Source organism: Columba livia, chromosome 2, assembly GCF_036013475.1.
Source record: "Columba livia isolate bColLiv1 breed racing homer chromosome 2, bColLiv1.pat.W.v2, whole genome shotgun sequence".
In the NCBI taxonomy this organism is placed as follows: Eukaryota; Metazoa; Chordata; class Aves; order Columbiformes; family Columbidae; genus Columba; species Columba livia.
This window is the reverse complement of record NC_088603.1, coordinates 68273625-68300583: the sequence shown is the minus strand read 5'-3', so window position 1 is coordinate 68300583 and position 26959 is coordinate 68273625. Positions and strand designations below refer to the sequence as shown.

Here is a 26959-nt window from a genome sequence, read left to right as displayed (position 1 = left end):
CCCCTTCCTCACCCCCCCCCAAAAAAAAAAAACAAAACACCAAAAAAAAACAACTAAAGATATTCACCTTTGATGATGGACAGGGGCCAGAACATACATATACAACTATAGGTTACCTAAGTTTCATAACTGGACAGGAAGACTGTCTCAATTTACTTCAAAGCACAGCTGGGAGTAAACAGGTATGCTAATGAAGAAATCAAATATGTTACTCATTTACCAGCTCCCAGAGGAGCCTTAATAGCAGAAGTTGATTACACATGCAGCAGCAAGAAGGTCCTACACATGATTAAACACATTTGTGGGTACAGCACTCCTTTCTGTGCTTGAAGCAAACAGCTCAGGCAATATATAGCCAAAATGAATTGTAATGCATCTCCTGGTTAGATTAACAGGACCACATGCTCACCCTGGTTGGTGGTATTTCTATAATAATTAGAGACTGAAATACACTACTTGATATCATCTGAAATTAAAGAAAAAAAAAAAGAGCATACAAATACACTAGGTATATTTTGTTTGTTTGTTCTTTTTCCTTTACAAATATTGAACAGATTTGTGTGCATGAGTTAGTGATGATTGGATATTGCTGAAACTATGTTTGCTTTCCATTTTGTTTGAAGCAGCTCCACTGGAACCAGGTTTGTTTATTTACCTGGTGTTGGACAAATAATCTCTGACACAGAGTTATCAGGGATTCATGCTCACATCTCTTATTGGAAACTCCATTCTCATAATTGTTGCTGTAAGCAGGACAACACAAGAGGTGTCTTTGCCTCCAGGCTATTTAAGCTGAGCCTGGTATCAGCCATGTTTTATTACAACCTGGAAGACTGGGATCCCTTTGATTGTACATCCTAAGACTTACAGTTTCTTTTCCTTTTTTTTTTTTTTTTTTTTTTTTTCCCCCAGTTTCACATACCCTCTCACACACAGAGTACATTTAAAGGAATATGTTGATCTTAATGACCTCTCAAAATTTATCCTGGGGCTAATCAGAGGCTTGCTGTGTTGTGCTGGCTAAATCTATCATGGTATTGAATAATTCACAGCCTGCCTTAAAGGCTTCAGACTGGGTGATTTACCCCATATTAATGTGATGCTTTTGCATTTTAATAGGCTTATGTTAATATTTTACAAAACGATAAAGTATGCTTCTGAACTCTCCAGTGACAAGGGATGATGGTATGAACCACATAATTCTAGCAAAGGACAGCCAATAACATCAGATTTATGAGTGTTGCTACAGCATCTGTCATAAGCTTGGGCCAGACCAAACCATTTTGTTGAGTCTTACCCCTATTCTGATTGCACAAGTGGCTTTTCCCAACCTGTCTGACACTTTAATGAAAGTAGTCAGGAATAAGAGAAAAGGTAGGGTGCTCCAAAAGCAGAAGTAAGCTTTCCAAAACTGTTTCAGTGTGGAGGTTTTATGTCCCTTTGAGAAAAGACCTAGAAGAGAACAAAAAGCATTTAATCGCTCTGAGGCTGGGATTTCAGAGAGCAGTGCCCAGGAGCAGGGTCATATTTTTCCATTTGAAAGGGAGACAGCCTGTCAGCAGAGCTCAATGTATTAGGCACATGTTGGGTGTTGAGAATTGTAACATGCAGGCCGGGCGATGTGAAAACCCACACGCCTTCCCTCCAGCTGTACCATACCTCTCCACCTCAGCTGCTCAACAGGTCATACATGTGCTTTTACTAGCCTCTCAAAAGAACAAATAAGTGGGATTTATATCTTAAAATCTACTTATGTGCTTGCTGTGAGAAGGGAGTTGAACAGGGAGGGAGGAAGCTACAAGGTCTCTGCACTATCTGCTTTGTATACTTCACCAGTAATGGTAAATTCTGTTCTTGTACCTACATAGATTAGAAACAACAGGGCAAATAGTTCAGTCCATTCAGACCTTCTGGTAGATGGCAAGGTGACCAATGAATTTCAGTTCTGCTAAATGCAGCCTAATGCAGGAGGGAGAGGGCAGCTGAACTGCCCATCCATCTGACATTGGTCAGCTCAGGCTTTTGAGAATGGGGCTTGCTGACAGCTTGCATGCAGGACGGTGGATCTCCATCTTCACACAGGGAAAGGCAAGAGAAGAGACAAAGACATGGGAAGAAGGAATGGACAACAGTACAGAAACATAACATAACCCAGAATGTGAGACATTATCTGGATCACAGTCTGAAATACCATTTCTGGTCACTGATAGGCAAAAAATGGAGTTTACTGAATCAAAAAGTATTTTTTTTGTTCCAAAAAGCAAAAAAACCACCCATGCTTTCATTTTCCTCATGTGACCTTGTGTTTCTTAATTCTTCTGACAGGAAGAAGACAGCTGCATTTAACAGAGTACGCCATCTTTTAACAGAAATGTGAAGATCTTGGATACTTACATGCTCAACTAGCAAAAAGAAAATTATCTTTTAGCTTGTGTTTCCTGACTTGAAGTAGAGACCTAAGCCTGCACTCCACATACTCCAACCCAGTTCCTCAAATGCCAAGGTAAAGAAGCCATCTCTAGCATAATGAATATGCAATGCACGATGGAACATCTGCTGTTGGTTTTTAAATGGACTGTGAGCAATTATGGAATTCACCTGGGATATAAGAAACCCAGGTTTTCATTCAGTGTTAATTTAGACAATGGTGATAGCCTCTGGCCTACTGGTTGTTCTGAGGTGGGTCTGCTTGTTTCTAGAAAATTCGTTCTGCACCTGAGAGATTTTCATGACAGTTAGAATGTTTTGTTAGGACATGTCAATATTAAAAGCAGCAGCAAAAATGTCCACCAGTTCCTCAGAACACTTCCAAAAAGATATTAGAGTTATTTTTTCACACCACATGCAAATTAACTGCAGAGACTGTGGATACAGTTCAAAAAACAATGACATAAAAAGTGACTGAACACTGTTAATACACAGGCTGGAAGAAACATGAACTGTATGCTTGGTAGTTTAAGCCAATCTTTGGTAGCAGGTATTGTTATAGAAGGAGATGGAACAATTTATCCTTGACGCCATCTCAAGGCATATCAAGGATAAGAGTGTCATTAGGGGCAGTCAACATGGCTTCACCAAGGGGAAGTCATGCCTAACCAACCTCATAGCCTTTTATGAGGACATAACCAGGTGGATAGATGATGGCAAAGGAGTGGATGTGGTCTATCTTTATTTCAGTAAAGCCTCTAACATGGTCTCCCACAGCATCCTCACAGCTAAAATGAGGAAGTGTGGACTGGATGATCAGGTAGTGAGGTGAACTGTGAATGGCTGAAGGAAAGAATCCAGAGAGTTGCGGTCAATGGGACAGAGTCTAGTTGGAGGCCTGTATCTAGTGGAGTGCCTCAAGGGTCAGTACTGGAACAAGTACTATTCAATATATTAATCAACAACTTGGATGAGGGAATAGAGTGACTGTCAGCAGGTTTGCTGATGACACAAAGCTGGGAGGAGTGTCTGACACGCCAGAAGGCTGTGCTGCCATCCAGCGGGACCTGGACAGGCTGGAGAGTTGGGCAGGGAAAAATTTAATGAAATATAACAAGGGCAAGTGTAGAGTCTTGCATCTGGACAGGAACAACCCCAGGTTCCAGTGTAAGTTGGGAAATGATCTGTTGGAGAGCAGTGTAGGGGAAAGGGACCTGGGGGTCCTGGTGGACAGTAGGATGACCATGAACCAGCACTGTACCCTTGTGGCCAGGAAGGCCAATGGTGTCCTGGGGTGTATTAGAAAGGAGGGGGTTAGTAGGTTGAGAGAGGTTCTCCTCCTCCTCTATTCTGCCCTGGTGAGACCACATCTGGAATATTGTGTTCAGTTCTGGGCCCCTCAGTTCAAGAAGGACAGGGAACTGCTGGAGATGGTCCAGCGCAGGGCAACAAAGATGATGAAGGGAGTGGAGCATCTCCCTTATGAAGAAAGGCTGAGAGAGCTGGGTCTCTTTAGCTTGGAAAAGAGGAGACTGGGGGATGACCTTATTCATGTTTATAAATATGTAAAGGGTGAGTGTCACGAGGATGAAGCCAGGCTTTTCTCAGTGATAACCAGTGATAAGACAAGGGGCAATGGGTACAAACTGGAATACAGGAGGTTCCACTTATATATGAGAAGAAACTTCTTCTCAGTGAGGGTGACAGAACACTGGAACAGGCTGCCCAGGGAGGCTGTGGTGTCTCCTTCTCTGGAGACATTCAAAACTCACCTGGACACATTCCTGTGTAACCTCATCTAGGTGTTCCTGCTCCGGTGGGGGAATTGGACTAGATGATCTTTTGAGGTCCCTTCCAATCCCTGACATTCTGTGATTCTATGATTATCCTATCACTGCTTATTTAGGGTTTTGAGAATCTCCACTGGAGCATCTGGTGCGGTCATACAGGAAACTGAAGTATGAGGCTGTGTTGGTTTTCATGTTCTTCTATATTTATAGGGTGTGCAAAACTTAAATACAAGCTGTGAACATTCGGAACTTTAGAGAATTAAGTCATGCATGTGGTTGTGGGTGACTGAGAATGTTACATACATGCCTGAGTTTAAATATCTAAATTTGAAGATGTTGGCTGTAATATACATCTATCACTGTACTCAAGTGCCCACAGGACCATTCAGGTTCAATGCCATGCTGATTCACAGAAAAGAACCAAAACCAGCCTCAGCAGAGGTGCTATTCCATCTCCCAAGCTCTGAGAAGGATCTGTGTATGACATTCCTGATGGATGTAATCTAACCAAGTCTTTAAAACTTCCAAAACAAGCAACTCCATAACAACATAAGGCAATTCATTTTCAGTGCTTCACAACTAGAGTGATGGCAATTTTTAACCAAAGCCCAGTTTACATCTCTCTGACTGTAATTCAGGCCTACAAGTTATATTCACAAAAGGTATGGAGAGCAGATGGCATTATCCTCTCCCTCCCCTCCCCTCCCCTCCCCTCCCCTCCCCTCCCCTCCCCTCCCCTCCCCTCCCCTCCCCTCCCCTCCCGTCCCCTCTCCTCTCCTGCAGAGCTGTTCCTAACAAACAGATCTATACCGTGCTTATGTAGCCGATTCTTCTTGTGTAAGAGTAGAACCTTTCTTCAACCTTACTCAGCTGCACCCCACTTTTTCAAGTCACTCTACAGTTTGTCAAGATCTTTCCAAAATCTCATATTTTCTCCAGTTTCTCCCCTCTTAGTGCTGTGTTATCTGCAAATGGAATAAATACAGTTTCTATCCTGTTGTGCAGGCCCATGACAAAATCCTCTATAGCAACATGGACACCTCATAAATCCTAGGGTGAAATAAAAGTCTTCAGAGTCAAGTCTGCACTTTTTTGGAAACTGCAGTCAAACGAGCACAAAATTGAAATCTAGAAACAGATTTTTTTCATTCTTTTGCTTATTAAGTACTTGCTTATTACAGTTAACAATCTTAAAAAAAAAAAAAAAAAAGTCAAGCATTCAAGCATTCATCTCACCCTCAAATCAAACTGAGTTAATATCAGGAGTAGATGACATTTATTTCTGTTTTAGCACCAGTCAATTTAAACATCAGCCATACAAGAACAGATTTACAGCTGAAATGAGTTGCCTTTTCAGAATAAATAAAGCAGGAAGCCTGTTATTTTCTCACTCAATCTTTTGCATATAGCCTATGTGTAAGTATAACCCATGTATTTCAAGGTCTGCAGAATATAAATGCATCCATATCTTGCAAAAGGAGCCTTAAAACTTACTCTCAAGATGCTGATTATTCTGGAGCATGAGTCATTTGGGAGTGTATCAGATAATAACCTGCAGTAGGGAGTAATTTTGGGGGAACAAATTTTATTCCATAGTCCTAAGTCTTTTTTAACTTTTCTAATATCAATCTTTATGGAACTATCTCTTCTCCTCATGGTAAATACAGTTGTATGGTGTTACCTAACAAATCTGTTTGACTTTGGAAAAAAACTCATCTATTTCTCTGCACTTAGACAGGAAACTACAGCAGAACCAGTTCTTTCCCTGAAACTTTATATATTTCTGAAGTGCAGCCATTGCATATCATTGCTATAATTTGGTCACTCATGAATCCTCTCCACCAAGTTGCACAGAAAGTGTGTTATACATTTCAGATAGATTGTCATGTATTAGTGAATAGCAACCATATTTCTGAAAGAAAAATCAGAACAATGGGAATTCAGGAATATAAGTGAAAATGGTCCTACTGGATCTTGTGCTCCTCACTGATCAGAACATGATCAAGAACTTCTGTGTGTCTTTACAAGTTCTCTTCGAGGCTAAGAGTATATTTGGTGTCCCCATATTATGGGAGATTCTTAACACTCATCTGTCTTGCAGGACTTTTCAGCTCTTTAAGACTTAAATGAGAGATGCTGTATAAGTGGAAAGCATGACGATTGCAGGTTTTTTTGTATCTCAACAATGATTGCTTATTACTACTCTTCACGCAATTTCTTAGCCAAAGCACTTGATGGTCGCATTCAATCATCTATATAGTAAAATCCTTTATTTACAAAAATAAAAGACTTGTCCTGATTAAATTGTCTCTCTTTAAACAAAGACAAACAATTTTCACTGTGGGTCTTCAACACTTAGCTGAAATATAACCAAACAGATGTCAAGAAATGGTAAGAAGCATCTTAAGAAGCTGCTTAAATTATGAGTGGCTTTCTGTAGTTTTCAGATTTGCATCATTTTTCATTCTGAGTGGCAAGAGAATGGAGACTTATTCTTGTCGCATGGACATGTTGTAACCAATCTATTTTTCACAGAGTTCTGCAAAGGAAAAATGACTAATTAATTAATTACAAGTTTTATGGAAGACAATTTCTAAAACAGAATCATCAATTATTGCAACTACATTGCTCCACATCATTGCCTGAGAATCTGAAGAGACCTTGTTCTACAAGAAGCAGAAGGCCTTTCAGCTGTAACACCCTTGGATAGTTGGGATAGTCAGGTATGTATGCTCTGTCTTACACAGAGGAGTTGAAACCATGCCTGGCATTTTTAACTGATACCACAAAGCAAAAAAAAAAAAGATAATGGTTTCTAACACCCTCTGAGTAGCCACTTCAGGGAAGGGATTGTTTTTGTGCTTATAGGACAGCTAATAAAACAGGCCCACAATTTAATTAAAATGTCAAAGAGCTTTTAAAATTGAGATAACAAAAAAATAACTGCTATAGTAATGCATTTAACAGAACCAGCCTGCGAACCCCGAAGAACCTGGCTAGAATGGCTGAGCCAGTACAGAGCATGTGATAATTAATTTTTTATGTATACCAATGTCACTCTAGGACTTAGAGCAAATCTTCTTGCTGCAGCTTTAGCTCAGTATTTCTTTATCTATTCACCATGGTCAGAGAGAACAGATCATTCTTTTTCTTTCTGAAGCAGCCTTTTATGTACTTAAGACTGTTAATTCAACTCTGTTCAGTCTTCTGTTTTTCACTCTTAATAATACCAATTTACTCAGTCTTTCTTTGAAGGTCATATGTTGTAGGCTTCTGCTCATTCTTATTGCTATCCCCCAATACACATCTAAAGTGTTAGGCTTTTTCTTGAAGTGCAATGCTATCTTCTTGACCTGGCAGCTCTGCAGCATACTGTTAAGTACAGAAGGTTTCCAGAATGCTGATAAAACACATCCTGTTAGAAAGCTGAGCAGCAAATAAAAAACTAGAGGAATAGTAGTCCATAGCAATGCCTAGAGCACTGTTTGCTAATGTTAAGATAATTGTAAGTGCATGCTTGTGTAAGAACTGGCAGGTAAACATCCTGTCAGCTATGAACAATTTCGAACCTCCTGGGGGCAGTGGAGATAAGAAACCAACACTCCTGTCCCAAAAGCTGACTTCAAATTCCATTTAATTAGTAGATCACATATCTCCAGTACTGCGCCAATTCACTACCCAGTATAATGAAATGAGTCAGCCTGTCACCTCTTCCTACTCCTAATGCTGTCAGAAAGTTGCAACAGCTTAAGTAGTTCAGGAAAAGGTCTCCTGCTGCTGCTGTTTCCAAAACTTAACCCATTTAGAATCCATGTGTCACAGAATAAGAGTACAAACTGAAGGCTTCCTACCAGTATTTCAGTTAATAACAGAGAGCATGACTTATTTGCCAGACAAGAAATTGTGAAACAAGTTTAACAAGACAAAATGTGCCTGGAGAGGGTTAATAAAAGCCGTTCCAGAGAGACTGCAAGTAATTTTATAAAGAACATTGTTGATTGCATGCCTACTGGACAAGTTAGCAAAAAATGGCTGAGGAGAGGAAATGAACATAAGATTGAGAATGGTTTGTACACATTTGAAAAAAAAAAAGTCATGCTGGAAAACCAGCATGCTAGTCTGCTTTCAAATATGTAATCAGTGCATTTTGGTTTGTTGACGATAGGGAGGTAAGTGGAAAGCCATGATCAAGTTAGCACAAGTGACTGTGAAGTGATTAATACTTAAGATACCTGAGGTAGCGTAACTAGAAGTGCAAGATGTAATTAAGAAAATAAGGAACATGAACAGCAGTGCTCTTCGCACCTGGTGAGAAAGAGCACATTGTTGACATGGTGGGATAGCTACAGGTGGGAAGTGGGAAGTGCATGAGAGGTAGTGACAAAATATAAGAATTTGTAGGGCTCTTCTGCAGAAGACCTGATTTTCAAAGGTGCTTTCAAGTCATGAGTACATGACCCTGTAAGTCAATTGGAGAAGGTGGGGGATGAAATTTTGTTCCTAATTACAAATATGTTAATGGTAGCAAATGGGAACTCACTAGTTGTTCAGAGTGTGACTGCTCTATTATAAGGGTTTACTTTAAGACTATGTGAGGTAGTTCTCTTGTCTTAAAAATGAATTAGCAGTAGACTTTAACTTCTCTCATACTTCACAACTTAGGCAGATGTTTATTGAAGTATATGTAAATAAATTAGAATAATGAGCACATTTAATTAGGAACCTAAATTGTCCAAGAAGATATATCCTAATCTGCATAGAACATGAGCCAAACACAAGGAACAGTTCATGTGTAACACTTATCTATGCATGAAATGATGCAATGTATATATCACTCCCAAGTAACATTTGGAGTTCCATACACACTGCATCTCTACAGTTCCGCTTCAGTTTTGCTTGCCTTGCAGTTAACAAGTTATTATTAAATAACAAATTCAATAACAAAAAATCCCACAAATGCCTGCTTAGATGTTTATTTTAGAAGAAAAGGCTGTCTGGTTTGTTTTTTCTTTTTGCCATTTATAAAGGATTAAACAACAATCTTGATAGAGCAGTGGCCACTGCTTTCATGTTAGAGATTAGCGGCATTTAGTAAGGTCTCCAGACAGCAAACTGTCTGAAAAAATTGCTGATATAATGCAGTCACCTTCAGCAGTGCTTCCACTACCACCTCAATTAGCCATCATCTCAACTATCTCCCACATGTATTCTAGTGTCTGACAAGCAAGCAGCCCTGAAGCATGTATCACAGTTGACGCTTTCTCTTTCATTTTCCAAATAACATTTAGACTTATGTGTGACAGAATAAGATGTTGTGGATGTTTCCTTCTCAGGAAAAGCATTACATGCTCAGAGGAACAAAAATATCCCTGAGAAACCATGAAACTTTTATCCTTAATATCGATCTCTCAGCCTTGACCACACAGCAAATGATGCTCCCATTTGCTGCAGAGCACATATCAGCTCAGGGGCAAAAAACATGTACTTCTTGGAAAAACATCTTCTGGGCATGAAATGGGTGCTCTATTCCCACAGCACTTCTAAGCACCTACGAGAAATGAAGCTTTTGTGTTTGTACCTATGGGAAGATCTTATTGACACTACATGCTCTACTGTGGAAGCAGAAACTAACCTGTATGGTCTAATCCTCTTCTGAGTAAATCAAAATAACAACATTCAGCTCTAATCCTTTTACAGCTCAGAATGAAATAAGTTATATTGCAGCAAAACCAAGCAAAGATGTTGGAGTGAGGAAACTGCGTATGACTTTTTGATCTCGAGAGCTGCTATACTGTGTGACTGGGTAAAGAAGCGGGGAATTTCAGGAAATAAAGGCTAAGATAAATGAAATCAGACAGCAAGTGAATGTCACTACTTTTTGTTTTATTTCAACGTGGGAATTTAAATCCATGATTTCCTGGGCTGCAGATTAAAAGGTTACAGAGGATGCAGATAATCTTTCACACAGAGCATGTTGGAGACTTGGTATTCACTCTTCAGTATTTGACATGGCAGTTTTAATCCTCATGTTAGCTCCTGGGAACTATCTAACCAAAGGCAAATAGCCAGCTTGTCTCTTAATGAGCACCTGGATAACAATTTACAGTAACCTTAGGTTCATGTGGAAGGGATGGGGCTTAAAGTATGTATGCTGCTTTCAGGTTGGGACATAGAAGATTTAAATAAATTTTACTGAATGAAATTAAACAACTGGTTTTAGCCCTCTACAAAATCAGTTGAATAAGTTCAGCATAATCAGATAACTTTCCCAATCAATCATATAATAGAAATGATTTTTCTGCTTAGCTAAATCTGCTTTTATATGTTCCAGGTACCAACCTCAGCAGTAAACAGGTATTATTTTCTTACAACAAAAATGACCATTTTCATTTTGTATGTATCAAAATATCTTTTTCAATATTTTTAGAATACACTAGTGTCAACTTCTCTTAACCGATAATTATTTCATACAAGAAATACTTTCACATGTGAATGTAACTTAGCCTATAACTCCTATAAACTAGTATGAACATCCTAAAAATAAAAATATTTAGTTCCCACTTCTTCAAAATCAGCTTTAAAAATCACTCTCCATAAAGACCTTCAATACCGGATTTGGGGCTCTATTCAGACTCAATAAATAAATCAAAACCTTATTCTCAATCTACCACCATTGCAAGTAAAGAAACATAAACTGGATGGCAACTGAATCTTTTTTATAGGAAATACAAAAACATAACTTGATTTTGCTAAACCACTGTTAGATACAGTGTGGCTGCAGATGTGTGGCTTTCACTACTAGAGAAATAAAAGCTCTAGGTCTTGCCTAACAAGGTAATTTATCCAGAAGTTGTACATAGGTTAGAAAGGAGAGGCCTTGGTTTTCTACCTTTCTTTGAGGATATATCACACACACAGAATCACACAGAATCACAGAATGTTAGGGATTGGAAGGGACCTCAAAAGATCATCTAGTCCAATTCCCCCACCGGAGCAGGAACGCCTAGGTGAGGTTGCACAAGAAGGTGTCCAGGCGGGTTTTGAATGTCTCCAGAGAAGGAGACTCCACAGCCTCCCTGGGCAGCCTGTTCCAGTGTTCTGTCACCCTCACTGAGAAGAAGTTTTTTCTCAAATTTAAGTGGAAACTCCTGTATTCCAGTTTGTACCCATTACCCCTTGTCCTATCATTGGTTATAACCAAGAAGAGCCTGACTCCATCCTCCTGACACTCACCCTTTATATATCTGTAAATATTAATGAGGTCACCCCTCATTCTCCTCTTCTCCAAGCTAAGGAGCCCCAGCTCTCTCAGCCTTTCCTCATAAGGGAGATGCTCCACTCCCTTCATCATCTTTGTTGCCCTGCGCTGGACCCTCTCCAGCAGTTCCCTGTCCTTCTTGAACTGAGGGGCCCAGAACTGGACACAATATTCCAGATGTGGTCTCACCAGGGCAGAGTAGAGGAGGAGGAGAACATCTCTCAACCTACTAACCACCCCCCTTCTAATACAGCCCAGGATGCCAATGGCCTTCCTGGCCACAAGGGCACAGTGCTGGCTCATGGTCATCCTGCTGTCCACCAGGACCCCCAGGTCCGTTTCCCCTACACTGCTCTCCAACAGGTCATTCCCCATCTTATACTGGTACGTGGGGTTGTTCCTGCCCAGATGCAAGATTCTGCACTTGTCCTTGCTACACTTCATTAAATTTTTCCCTGCCCAACTCTCCAGCTTGTCCAGGTCTTGCTGGATGGTGGCACAACCTTCTGGCCTGTCAGCCACTCCTCCCAGCTTTGTGTCATCAGCAAACTTGCTGACAGTCACTCTATTCCCTCATCCAAGTAATTGATGAATATATTGAATAATATAGGTCCCGGTACTGACCCTTGAGGGACTCCACTAGATACAGGCCACCAACTAGACTCTGCCCCATTGACCACGACGTCACTACCCGATCGTCCACATCCTACCCCTGACACCGTCTGGTTGGTATGCATTGGATTCTAGGAGTCTCCAATGCATTTTCTCTGGACAGCAGTGGCCCCAAGAACTAACATGCTCATAAACCCCTCTGTTATTAGCATATTTTACCACTAGATTTATAAGCAAGACTTGAAACTGATTTGTATGAAAAAATGAAAGTACAGAGCAGCTACTAGTTAGCTGAAACCAGAAAGACTTTTCACCAAGCAACATTCATAGCGTAATCCCCACCCACTTCAGGAAGATGAAATTCAGCAAAGAAATAGTAAGAGTTATCATAAATCTGTATTTACATCCAAAGCCAATGAAATTACATTCTTGCTGCCTTGATCAAGTAAGCAAAAAATGAAACTGTGTGCATAAAAGTTTTCCTATGAACCTCAGAGTTGGTGACTACAATTCATAATCACTAATCACTTCTTTAGTGTATGCCTGTATCCTTTTAAGGACTAAGGGTAACATCAGTTTCTAAAATTTCTTGCATTCTATTTTTTTCACCAGATTAGCAAGTGCAAGACATCTCTCTCATTTTAATTGGTCAAACAGGAGAACATGAAGACTCATCACCAAATACTTTTTCCAGACTTCTGCCTACTTAAAGTAGGGTTAAGAAACAGAAGGAAAATTAAGTCAGAGGAGGGGGAATATGAAGCAATGTTTAATGCCTGTGGCATTATTTTAGTGGTGAATGTTAAGTGATGCTTCAAACTGAGATCACAGTTGAGCAGACAGAAAAGGAAAATATCATTTTGTCTGTGAAGTTCTCAGAAAGATGAACCTGTCAAGAGGTAGAGAAATAGGTCACATGAAAGTTAATGGAAAGTAATAAATGGAATACATTGTGCCACAATGCTTCATCTCAATTAAAAGTTCACATGCTGAATGCCATTTGAATTGACAGATACCCAGCTCTTATCAGCTTGCTTATTTATAGTCTTTGCATTTATAAAGGCTGTTGTTTATTCCACTGGGTAGCCTCTAGAATCCTCCTGTTGCATTTCTTAGTCAAAAATAATTGAAGCGTAATGTAGTAAAAGGCCAGGATTCACAGGAAAAGGTTTCATGGGAGGATGTTTCGCTATTACAGATGTTCAGGTGCTTCAGAATAAACTGATGTTAGAGAAAGACTGGATTTTTCCTTCTAGCAGTGTCTGGCACTTGACTGACATGAACTAACCATTGCTCTTTGACCATAGCAATGTCATCACTTCAAGAGGCAGCTCCAACACCCCTTTATAGCAGCTCAAGACCAAAAAAGACTGCTTTGGAAGGCAATATAGGGAACACATCATACCTGCACCCCAGCTTCCCACACAGAGGAGTGATGAGAATAATGAATTTGCTGAAAGAGCTATAATACGCTAATGGGTGGGTTACAGCTTTATCCTTGCATTACTGTGTTGCAAGAGGTAGAAAATAGTTTATAGAGATTACTTGAGCCACTTGTAGATGAGACAAAGCTTTGTAGCTTTTCTACCGGAGGAATGCCTTAAAGCTGAACGTGAGACACAGATACCATAGGTGCTACTAAAATCAGGAATACGACTGCGGCATTCTGAGGAGGGAAAAAGTTAGGCATCAGAAGGGTGCACTTTCTGAGTTGTATGTGAACTCTCATTCTCTCTAGGTCAGATGTCTGACTTAGACCTCCACACTTCAGTACTTCACCTCTCTTAGGTTAAGTACTACACCTCTCTTAGGTTAGGCACTTCACAAAACTCACTCATTTCAGGGTGACAGTGGGAGACATTGTCTAAATAATAGCTTGCCAGTCCTTGAACTTGCTCAGGGAACAAGAGTTGTGGTGTGTAGCCTTCCTTCCGTGCCAGGATCCCAGTCATGTTTCCTCCAACTCCACAGTAAATGCCTGCATTGTATGAGAGGCAGGGAGAGGAACTTTAACTTGCCATGTTACAGCTGCACCTCTGAGCTGCCTCAACTACCAGGGGCAGCCAGCAAGAGGGAGCACGACATTGTTGGAATGGTCCTCCACCATAAGGTGAGAGAGATTAATATGGATCTCTGTTTTGTGATGAATGGGTGGGTGTAATGGATGGGTGCCAGAGTGCCACAAGCACACCGAATACAACAGAAACACACAGGGTGTTTGGTGACTTTACTGACTGAGAGCAGAGCTGAGACAGGTATTAATAATTTCCTTGTTCAGACTGGGAGATGGGTGTGCATGTACAGGAGCCTAAACATGGGCACCAAACACTTCCACTGCCAAAATATGTGCAGGTGTTCCAGGCATGGTGAGAGGTTGGACCACATGGGAGACATTCAGTGTAGCCTTATCTGGGGGAACACAATGCAGCTCAGTGGCTAAGAGCAAAATGAAACCCAGAGATTCATCAGTGAAAGAAAAATAAGCTCATAGTGCTGTGGCTACAGTTTACAACAGATCCAAGAACTGCGCTGCTCTGAAAATCAGGTTGGCAAATATCAAAGCCAGGAATAGGTTTTTTCCCCTATTTTCACCTCTTATGACTTGTACAATTGCACAAGCACAGACTTCATTTTCATCGTTCATCTACAAATGAAAAGGAGAACTGCTCATCCTTAGCTTACAAACACTTACATATGCACTGCTACCATGCAAAACAAAACATCAGTGTTTGTTATTTGAAAACTATGATACCTGTATCTGAAAGTCTGACCTTGAATTAGCTGCTTACATTTAACTCTTCCAAGCTGTTTATGTTCTAAGGGCCTGAGCACGAAGGATTTTGCTCCTAATTCTTTCTGGTTCTTGCTTGTTCAGCATAGTTGTGAAACTGAGCACTTTTGGTAGTTGTCTCCTCCCCTCACCCAAAGCTTTAAGCTTATTCTGCTGTCAAAAGCCTGAAAAAGAATGCATCGAGGGTTATTTTGAAAACACTTCTAAGTGGAATTTGTGTTCAGTTTATATTTAAGTACTGCCTACGATACACGTAATAAAATGGAAAAATGCTTTGGAAAGCCCTGATGGAATGTGCATGTCAGGTGCTGCTCTGCTAGCCTAATGCAATTTGGTTTTGATATAATGTAATGGAGCACAGTGATGAAAGACAGCAGTCCTAATAAGGCTTTTCTTTTCACAGATTATTTCTTCTTGGCTGCCGATGCAGGTGCCTCTCTATCCCTCTCTCTTTCAGAGCAAGTAATCTTAAAATAATTAGCTAAGACAACTTTTCTTTGTGTCATAATTAAATGAAATCTAAGTAACAGACTATTACTTTTATATTGCAAAACCATAGAGGCAAATTTTCAACTAGTATATACTGGCAGCACAGATATAAGCTGAATAAAGGAAAAACTACAGCAGCAATAACTTTACTCACAGGAAAGCAATGGACTAATGGGACCCAACTGCCCTGTAGGTGCTCAGAATAGAGCTGGCTGCATTCCACGCTGTTTTAGTCCTCTGCTCTTTAGCATCTATGCAAATCAGACTGTGCTGTGACTTGTATAAGGTGGATTAATGTTCAAAAGAGAACCGTATGAAGCTACCAAATTCACTTCTGTGCGATTCTGGTTTTGAACACAGGGTTCTTGGGTGAAAGGCTAATGTATTAACTCATTGTGTCAAGCACGTCCTCATTATGCAGAAGTTAAAGTTAATACACTCAATTTCCTACATTTTTAGGGATCTGATGCTTCCAGGGACTTTTTTTCTCCTCATGCTAATTGTACTATCTGCATCTTTTATCTAATTTAACATGTAGTTTGTGTCAAAAAATTCCTTTGAGCAAAACAACAATCAGGCTTTCAGGAAATCACAGATCATCTAGGAAGCATGGAAAGTAAACTGTGGCAGAATAGAAGAGGATGCTATTCTTAGTCCCAGTGGGCAGCAAAGCTAAGCAAATGAGAGTTACCCGCTGAATTGAGTACATTCACTCTTGGGAGAAAAATGCTTTTTCAGTTCAGAAGTGGATGCAATTATCCTCTTTCTCTCCTACCACATGCATATACATCTGGCACTAATTCTGGCCTTTACAAGATGCTTTTTATGTCACTATGGAGGGAAAAAAAAAAAAAAAAAAAAGAAAAAGAAGAAGCTGTAAATGTCCTGAACAAACACTCCTGGCATAAAAGTACTAAGCTACCAGTATAGAGAATAGTTTGTTATGCTCCAGCCTCAATGATTTTAAAGGATGCATTGAAGGCCACATCTGCAGTATGTTGTACTGAATCAGTTAAGATGGTTGGCAGCGATTAACATCTTTTCCCATCCTGCACAGGGATGTAGGATGAAGTGTACGGAGCCTTGATGAAGTTTGTTGCTGACATTTAAATAAATTAATTATGTATTCTGTATACAAACAAGAGAAGCTGATGTTTCAGCAGTGATGGGCCTGATTAGTTTTTAATGATGATGAAGCCACACTTTAATGGTTTATGTTGAGTTTTTTAAGTCAAGTTTTCATTGAGCTTGTTCATGTGGAAACAAAATGCTTTTACTGGCATATTCAACTATGTGAAGGTATATAGATACAGCTAACTCAGTGCATCAAATACGTGCTCCTAATTGTCCCAACAGCAGAATTCATTTAGAGAGCAAATGTGACTCCCTTCAATGCTCCACACCTGTTTCCTTCCCAATTAAACCACAAATCTGAAGGTGGAGAGGAAATGCCATGCATCTGGGTCTCTCCCAGACATGTCACAAAATGTCCGGCAGCTTTATACATGGGAGCTGAGAAGTGCCTCTGGCTCAGTTCATTTAGATACAGCCACTGCCATTTTCCCGCTTGCTGCACTTCCAAAGAAGGGGAGTTTCTGTCCTCCTGCAATGGTAGCTAGGAGGCAGCTGCTACTTTATGAGAGCAATTCATACAATATGTTAAAAGAACGACTATAAGATGGATATGTTGCTGTTACTCTTTCTTGATTGATTGCTTCTCTAGATCTAGATATTTTCAGTCTGAAAAAGATTGAATACTTTTTGTGTATAGAAAATAATTTCTACTTCCATATAGTGAAGGAAAAATGAGAGTGTTCAACTCTGCCTGGTAGCTTCAAGAAACTCATATTATTTTATGATGCTGTGAAGATGTGGTACTAGGAAAGCATTAGTGTTGACCAAGACTACAGAGGATCAATTCAAGTGTCATTCTTAAAGCTTAAGTGACTATTAAAATGCAGATAATTTAGCTGAATTTGTGAAGCAATCTCAAGTCTTCGAAGGGGAGATGTTAAGCCAATTATGGGGACAGGTGTAAGTTGCTCAAAAGCTAACAAAAAGATAATCTTATCCTCTTCCCTCACCACTCAAGTGTGACTTGCAGCCCCTCAGAAGAGGCAAAGACAAATAAATTAGATCATCTGTCATTAATATAATATTCATGCTTATTTTTATTAAATGGCAGGTGGTAATGTGAGATTTTAGGGTTTTTTTCTTTATTACATCAAATAAAGGTTCTGCAATAAGAAAACTGCCAATTTATCTTCCTGTCCAGAGGCTGATGAGAAATAATTTTGCTCCTACTTGAATACAAAATGTCAAAATTTCTCCCACTCCCCCATATAAGACATCTAAAAAATCATAGTAAGACATTGTGATAGGGCAGAGGCATGTTACAAGTCCAGTGTGATCCACTTGAACTAAAAATACATTTTTCCTCTCAACATACAGGTTTTCCTAAGCATAAAATCCATGAATGCTGACATAAGTTAAAGCTATTTAGTATTGTACTTGGAGACCTCTCCCGTAGGTGATTTTGGTTAGAAGCTGAGGCAAACCGTATTTTGTAGGTAGTTAAATGTCTGCTTATTTTAAAGGCTGTGATAAAACATGACACCTCTGGAATCAGAAACTTGTGCTTTGTTCAAGTCAGGTGAAGATAGCTGTATTTTATGAAATTCTAAAGTAAGAAGAGCAATGAAACCTGTTGTCCTAAGGATGTCTCATGTGACTGGATTCGTTGGCCCCTCACACAGTGTCAGTTCCAGCTGACACTCTTCCCATTTGGAGTGTTTGTAACATATAGACTCTCCCATATAGACTGCCCTGTGCTTCATAAGGGTAGAGTCCATGCTATAGTGGGCAATCCCTCTACAAGGCTGATGAAGCTGCCTCTTCTCTGCCCACAGGAAATTGTGTAGAACATAATACATTTGAGACAAATTTTGAATCATTCAGACAACTTTTGTCGAGGGTTAAGATTGCGGGGTGACAATAAAACCCTGGCAGATGTATTGTTAACCCCCTCTTCCCCCCCCCCCCACTTCCTCCTCCCTCTCCCCCCCTTTCCACTAAGGAGAGGTGGTTGGGAGGAAAAGAAGGACAGAGTGAAGAGAGTTGGAAAAATTAAAGATGTTTTACTAATGCTACTAATAAGAATAGAGAAAACAATACAAAATATACAAAACCAATCTTGAAAGTCTCAGCAACTGCAGAGCCGGCAACCAAAGTCCTGGATTGGACTCTGCAGCCAACCGGAGCTGGATTCAGTCTCTCATTAGGCCTCAGTTCGCAGGGACGACTAGCAAGGTCCTCTCCTAGTGTCGGCCATAAGCAGAAGGGAAAAGGCAAAAAAGGGACGAGATCCTTGTGATCTCCCACTTTTATATGAAGTATTCACGTGAATGGAATGTTATACACAGTTGGTCAGTTTCTTGGTCTCTTGTTTCTCGTCGCCCCTCTCACGAGATGTCCATCCGTGCTTATCAATAAGTTTGCATTCCATTGCTATGTTTACCAAAACATGTGTCTGGTTCTCCAGAAAAATGCAGTTAATATGAAGGCTTTAGCTGACAGGCAAATTCACTAAAAGAGAAACTTGTTTTTAGCAAAACCAGGACACTTCTGCTGAAGTTATAAAGCACAGATCAGACAGATACAGAGAGGGACACTGTGTAAGTCTCGCTTCCTTCTGAAACTAGTAAAAAGGAGCTGCCATGCATGCCCCAGGAGGATTGTTACAGGACAGAACCAGGTCCCTGTCCCTCTGACCAGCTGCAGCACACCTCTCACCAGTTCCTGACTGAAGCCAGAGCAGTGCCACAACACAATTATACAGGATGCAAGGCAAAAATGAAAGAAAATAAGTATCCTTAGATTTGTTTAGTACCATTCCCGTTTTCCCTCTCTCTAGCAGCAGAAGTGTTCATTGCTAGCTGGCACTGACTCAGTCATGCGCTTGAACCCTGCGGGAGAAAACACTGAGGTTTCAAATGGTGTCAGCTCATCCTGTTCTTTCCGAGCATATCGTGTTACCGTCACAACTGAGAGAAGGATCCCTTTACTTTTCACATTGAGGCACTAGGACATACATGGCATTTAAGATGTAATACTAATTTGCGTTGTTTGCAGATTGCAGTCCATTTGGTACACAAAGAGAATAGTACCTATGTGAGTAAATCACAAATAATTTTTAGAGTACCAAGCAACAGTGTGTCAAAATATTCTTCTTTTACAGTGCATTAAAAGAGATCTTACACTTGAACTGCTGAGAAAATAATTTATCTTGATTTTTTTTAAAGCCTGACTCAGTCCTCTTAACATAATTTCCTGAGCTTTGAACTCATTGAGTCTTCTAATAATGTCCTCAAATGAGGGAAGGAGGTAATTTTCTCTCTCACTGCCTTTAGGGGATCATCAATCATGCATCACTTACAAGTGTTAGCATTGCACCATGGATGCTTTTTTTTTTTTAAAAAAGAAGCCTAATCATGCAGGGAGACAGTGCTGTAGAGTAAAGGTTTCCATTTATAAATTACACAGTCTTTGTGCAGAATCGCTGTACCTCCTGCAAGGCAATTTTAGTATAAAGCGCCATAGTGATTCAGATCACTGGCTACTATGGTTTTTTTTTTTTACAACCTTTCCTTCACCCGGTGTCACAACACACTTCTGCAACAAGCAAATTCCATGGATGTTATAAAGACAGATTTATAAATGAGTTGTACTGTGATAGTGTCACAGAAGATGTGCTTATTAAGCCAAGAGACGATGCAAGTATTGAATTATTTGAAAAGCCAAGCTACATTTATTTAAATCCTAAGAAACAGGCACTAAGATATTAAGAACTGGTTTGAGTGAGCACTTAAACAGTCACATATTCAGTTAGTTTCAGTATTAAAAGACTGTCAAATTATTATACTAGTCTTTTCCACTTGAAAAGCAGATTAGACCATACAAAACATGGTTTTCGTCTGAGCCCTCAACTGATTTTTCCCACATTACAAAAATCAATATTTACTTTTCCAAAGAATTGCAATTGTCAGTAGGTGATTAGGAGAAATGAAGTCTGAATACTAACTGTACCAAGTGGTAGTAAACGTACAGGAGGAAAGCATTGAAATTAGTTCTGAATCTCACTCTCTGTTGAAAATTAAAAACATTTCCATACCAGAGATTACCTCTTTCAGGAAAACAAATCAGAGATAGAACAAAATATCCCTGCTGCATTCTTGCTTATTTACAAAGTCCTGTTTCCTGAATGCAAGAGTGTACAGCAAGAGATAAGGCCCCTGCTCAACAATCCAAAGCCCCATAGCACAAAATGGTTGTTCAGGATTATGCTCCCAAGGACTATTCCCTGCTTCTTTCACCCACTCTTTCCACTTCTGTTGTTTTCACATACTTTTCAATTCAAACAACACTCTCAGAACTTTGTTCACTCTTGTAATACACATTTCTAACTGGCCTTACGCTAACCTTTGCTGTGGGCAGCTGCATGCCCATGGTTTGGCACCAGAGATACTATTGTTTCATAAAGATACTTATTTGTTTCTGAATGCTCGTGGAAAAGGAACACATCTTTTCCCACTATGGTTTCATTACACTTTAAACCAGGTATATATAGTAGCAGCAGCAGCAGGGAGCAACCTATACTGGAGGCTAGCAATCTCACAGAAATACTGTGCAACTATGACTTACCACTTTCTCTTCTTTCATGCAAGACTTGAATAACTGGCACTGCCTCATGCCTGTCAAAAGACCGCTCTGTAAATCCATTCTGAGCAAAAAGGAAAATAAAATACACATGTTCACCAGTTCTTTCAACTTTTGAACTCTAGAACGGGATTTTAAAGCAATCAGCTCTAAGTACAAGTGTTACCCTTTTGCCACTTAGCCTCCTTTCCCAAGAAACCCATTTGCAAAGTATTATTTGTTTATTTCTCTCAGGACAGAAATAAGCATTAAACATGGGAAAGTTAATACACTTCATATGACAGACCAGGGGTTTAAATGAGCACAAAAACTTGCTGAGGCAAAGCCTTTAAAATTATTTTAAAGCTCTAATAGGAACCCTTGCATGCATTTGAAACATATATACGCACAAAGCACTGACCCGGGACATTGTCACTGCTGTTTCTATTATCATTATGACTTTGCAAGCTGTGTTTATTAACGAGCATTCAGTGCAGAGCTTTACCTACTGTGGGAATCACTGTATCTTCAACATGCCCCTGCCTTTTCTGAGAACCATCCCCTAATCAATATGAAACTCGTGTGAAATAAGGTAATACTACAAGTAACAGAAGCAGCCCAGAGTAGAAGATTTGCATATTGACAAAACAGTCTGGCATAACACAGAGACACCTGTGCTACCTGAATGACCGCCAGCAATCAGCATGGGGCAAGAGTGGTACCTCCCCATGCAGAGACGGAAGACATTGAATCACTCCTGACAGCATTACGTAAGAAGACTCACCTCAGAGAGACAGAAAACAAAAGAAGTGAAGAATCATGGGTTTTAAACATGCAGATATTTAGTGTCTTCCTCCTTTGCAGCCAGCCACCCAATCATGCACATGGAGAATACACACAAAATTTTTCCTCCTTGCAGAAGAGAATGGAGAAGATAGACCAGTGATTGTACCAGGCTAGTGCTACGGAAGCCAGTCCAAGAGAGGAAGGTAAAGGACAGCCAGCAAACACAGTCTTGCTTCTGTAAACATGCCACAAAATTGTGCATACACAGGGTAAACCTCATTTAAAGGTTAGATGAAGAAGTACTGCAGCAGGTTTTGCCTCTTACTTAATATTTGATGATTCAACTTGATTCCTAGAGTTCCCAAGGACAGTGCAGCTGCCATGGACTCTGTATTCTCCCACCCCAGAGGCATGTTTAATGCAAAGCTGTATGTATGAACAGCCTGGGCTGGACTGTGCTTTCAGAGGCACAGGCCTTTTTATCTCCTGCAGCACTCTCAGTCTCCCACAAGACAGCTGATGCCAACTGCACTATTAATGCAGGACCTTTTCTGAATATGTGTGATTTCCATGTGAGAGGACAAGTTGGAGAGGTTTCCTGGAAGTACTAGTGTATCTGTGAAGAGACGCACATGCCTGGGCCCACGGAGAGAAGCAATCCATTGCAGTCCACAGACATGATGGGTTCCTTACCATGTGTGCCTTCTCAGATCTGGATTTTTTTTCATGTAGCTTTCTCAGCTCTTCACATCTAGACTTCATAATCGACCCTGCCAGCCAGAACGGCAATACTTCAGGTTTCTTTCCTGTACTCTCATTTTGTTTGGCTTCAAATTTATGTCAGGCAAACAAGGATAAAAAGAAAACTAATCTGAGCTGCTTAGCAGGAAACTTTATCCATTTAAAGCAAATCTTCAAATAGTTATTAAAATGCAAGCTTAGCTTTTCTTCTGCTGCACAGCAGCAGCAGCCTTGGTGAGACAATCACTATTGCCTATTTACAGAGCAGATTTTTCCCACTCTAATATTTGTTTTAACAGCTGATGCAAGTGCATCAAACAAGCAGTGAGCAGCTAAATTTTATGCCTGTGAGAGAGAGCTCTTATGTGTTGAAATACCCCATGTTCACTATGTTCACTCCTAAGCAGTCTTCAGTTTCTAGCCTCCACCGAAACTCTGATATTACTTGTTTTCCACATGCACATTCTGGTCTCCATCACACTTAACTCTTGCAAGTGGTCTGTACATATTAATGCTAATTGTCTACTGCCTAACCCAAAACTCATGCACTGTTTCAATGCAATGGCTTCCACTGATGTCATGGATCAGAACTTTGATGAACAAAAAAGTCTCATAATGGTAGACTCACCTGAAAAAAAACTCTCAGTTAGTTTCTTTCTTCCTAAAGCAATTATCTCTGAGTTCAACAGAAAGAATGTTAGATATTTAAAAAACATTTAAAAACAAAACAAAACAAAACAAAACACAAACCCCCTCATTTTTTGAAGAGTATTTCACCTATGTCAAAAAACATCCTTAAAGTATAACAATTCTGTTTGTAAGCATCAAATTAAACTTTTTTTTTCTCCTAAGACAATGTATTTTTTTTAATTAAATTGAGCCTTTAGAAGATGGTCAATATTGTTGGAAGATCTTCCTATTAACATTATAACCAGTGAGTCATCGTGCTAGCCACTTTTACTGGAAGGCCCAAAATGCGCAGGATGACAGCTTTGTTCTGTAGATCTATTTGTTAGCCACCAGCTTAACAAGGTGTCAGGCTGATAGAAGCCACAGCTACTCATCTGCCAATCTACAAACCACTTCTCCTAAGTAAAGGAAATAAATGAAAAAGGCTGACTGCATATCTAACCAGTTCTTGCAGATAAAAGCTTGAAGATTATTTGCCTTTTTTTTTGCTTCTAGGAGTTGTGAAAGTTTGCAAAAAGAAGTTGTTTTTCTACCTCTCTTGTTGACACAAGTACCTAATATAGAAACAGTTCTCAGAAAAAAACAGGTACAAATCATACATTTTGATTCTTCTGACTGTTACAGGTGAATCTTCTTTTACTGGAATCTGCAAGACCACTATTCACTGAAAAATAATCTAATTAATCTGTGTTACAATGACCTGCCTCATTTTTATATGTTCACTGCAGTTTAGGAAAAATTACCTGGAAATTCAGTAATAAACATTTTCTGAATTTAAAACTTAAATAATTGTTGAAAAAAAAAAGTTTTATAAAGTGTAACAAATGAGAACTTAAGCAAAAAAGCCACACTGGGATCAGACTAGGAGTTATGCTTATGTAGAGCCTCATTTATAATGAGATTTTTGACTTCCAGAGAGAACAAGGCATAAATGACCTTTTCTTATACGTCTACTTGTGTTTATTGGTAACTGATTGACTAACTGGTTATGCTTGACCTCCCCTATTCCATTAAAATTTTAACTGATTATTTCAGCTCATTTGTTTTTTTACCAGCTGTGTCTTTCTGGAAATGTGCATAAGTAGCATACCCATACTGTATTTCAACATCGTATTCAAAGACACAGTACTGACATCCACAAATAATGCACTTCTAAAGAAACCTGTTCCACTCCGTATGGCTATGCTAGCAGGAGTTTTCTGTTTACGTGTTTGTTTTTGGTTTTGTTTTTTACACAGGTCAAATAATTATTTTTAAAGGGAATCATCTTCTGTGCTGAAGTTTCATAAACACAAAGCTAGGTACAAAGAGAACATTTTCAGACAACATTAATTCTTCAGCTCCCTTGGAACACAGGTGAACAAGCCTGAGTCTCACAATCTACCACCTTCCTCTTCCAGGTATCCCACTCTAGTCCTTTCCTGGATGATGTTTTCAGAGACAAAACAGACATCACCTCACCCACCCAGATGCTCATTCAATCACTTCACTGCACCAGCAGAGGAGCAGTGTTCCTCTAAAGGCTATGGATGTGGCATCAAACTTGAGGAGGGAACAGCGTGACAGCAGCTGAGAGCAGGGTTCTGCCTACAGCACGGCCACTCACAGCTATAGCCTGGTTACTCCCGACAGACAATTTCACCTTAGATTCGCAATGAGTAAGTTCTGTGCTGGTCAGTCTCCCCAAACCAGGACATTTCCTGAGCAAGAAGAAAACACTCTATTCTATTTCCTACATGGTTGAAAAAGATATTTGAGAGGACAGGCTCTGCAGCCTTTTGCTGTTGACATGCAATAGCACAGTATGAGACAGAATTAACTCTCCGGTGCACAAATCTGTGTATCACTACCTCACAGACACACCTTTGAATGCCATCTCTTTCACAATAGCCCTTTTACAGTCTTATCTCCATCTTCTATTCATTCCTTCACAACTATTTTGACTCTTAAAGTCTTGCTCAGCTTTCCATGCAGCACATGATCCAGCTGGAAGCCTTCTCTTGTTCTTGCTTTCCAAACCCAGGGATTTTCTCTAGCTCAACACATTCCTCTTCTGTCTTCTGTTTCTCCTTTTGCAGTTTAGAGCCAGGTTTCTTTCTGTTCCTTCACACTTACTACTCCTCCTGTAAACACCTTCTCATCTTTAACCTGCCATCTGAGACAGATTACCACTTTTTTCTGCCTCATAAATTCATCCTCTCCTTTCAAATCTCAGTCAAAAGCATACATTTTCTCCCATCCCTATATCTTTTCATTTTTTTTTCTTTGTGTTATCGGCTTTATGCCTGACTGCCTTAATTAACTCACTGTAGAATGTCTTTACATAACTACTTTGTCTAATTTATAGTCTTCTGTATCTGTGAGGGGCATTTCAGAGTATATTATTTATGATATTTTCTGCAAAACAGAACACAATTGTGTTCCTGTGGTCTGCCAATAAATCAGTCTTACCTATAATGAAGTTACATCCTGAAAAGAAAGGCTGTCTACTATGTCTGTACAATGGAATTAATCAATTAACTGCTTTACGGTATACCAAATTAGCTTGTCTTTTAAAATTTTCAAGTAACATTTGGATCATCTGAAGGGCAGAACTCATTTCAGGTAAAAGCAAGGTACTTTGACCAAGCTAAATGAGTAAAACTTGACTAAGTTATGACCAAGACTGTCTGCTGACTTTTATGAACTATGGAAGTACATTGGCAGCTGTATACATCTGCCCCAGAATTTTAAATTTATTGGTGCAACTCCTGACAACCTCTTAAGTGGTTTCTTTGCAGAGACAATGAAGGAACAAAAAGCAAATTACAATCCAGATCTAATGAGGGAAGGCATCAGATGTGTCTGACCCCGCCCTCAGGGAGCTGCTGGTCCTTGCTGACAGTTTCATGGTCAATGCCATCATGTCAGTAAGTTCCATAGACGGTAAAAGCATTGTCTCAGAAAAAGTATTGTCCACAGATGGAGAACACAGGGATGTTCACACTGCTCTAGCCCACACTCAAATTGACAGGGACAGAATTTCACTCGACAGTTTCTGCACTGATTAATCCAGTTTATTTTTTTTTCATAGAAAGCTTAAGAATTACAATAATTTCTGACAACTGCATTCATATTTTGCTGGATCTAATTATGCCTGTAGCTTAGTAACTGATAAACTAAGTACTATTCTAGGTCATACTCCCTGGCAGTAATCTTCCAAGAATACATTCTCAGGAAGGGAAGCAGGAGACAGAAGATAAGAATATCAGCTCAGAAGAAAAAGAAACCAGGCCACAGCATACTTATCAGAGACAAAAAGGTCAGATGGCTGGGCAAAAAAAATCAGCGGAAAGAAAAAGACTATAATGTTTGTGCAGTGTGGAGAAAGGATATGCAGGAGAAGAAAACCTAATCAGGTCCTGAAGACTGCTGTCATTGTTTCTCAAACGAAAAAAACCAAAATCCCTCTACTCATCTTGTCTAGACAAATGAGATAGATATGGTTTAGATAATGCTTTTAGATAGGCTTTTTAGAAAAGCTTTAGATAAGAGATAAATACATTTATTTGTCTTCTAGTCTTAGTTTACCACATCACCCATTGCTGTAGTTGACCCATGGATGACATGCGTCTGTTACGCAAAATATTAATGTGTGGTTGATAACCTGAAAATGTGAGAAGCCCTACTTTATTAATATAT

General features: G+C 39.7%; 1 long non-coding RNA gene across 2 annotated transcripts in view; it reads left to right on the top strand.

Annotated features, from left to right (window-relative positions):
• LOC135578527 (uncharacterized) overlaps positions 1–26959 on the top strand; it is a 73526-nt gene that overhangs the window by 42561 nt on the left and 4006 nt on the right. Inside the window, exons 2-3 of one of the 2 annotated variants that reach the window (XR_010470248.1) lie at positions 2326–2503; positions 6753–8791. This is a non-coding gene — a long non-coding RNA (uncharacterized LOC135578527). Of the gene's footprint in view, positions 1–2325; positions 2504–6752; positions 8792–26959 lie in introns of those variants that run through there. The other variant, XR_010470247.1, reaches the window with a different exon arrangement.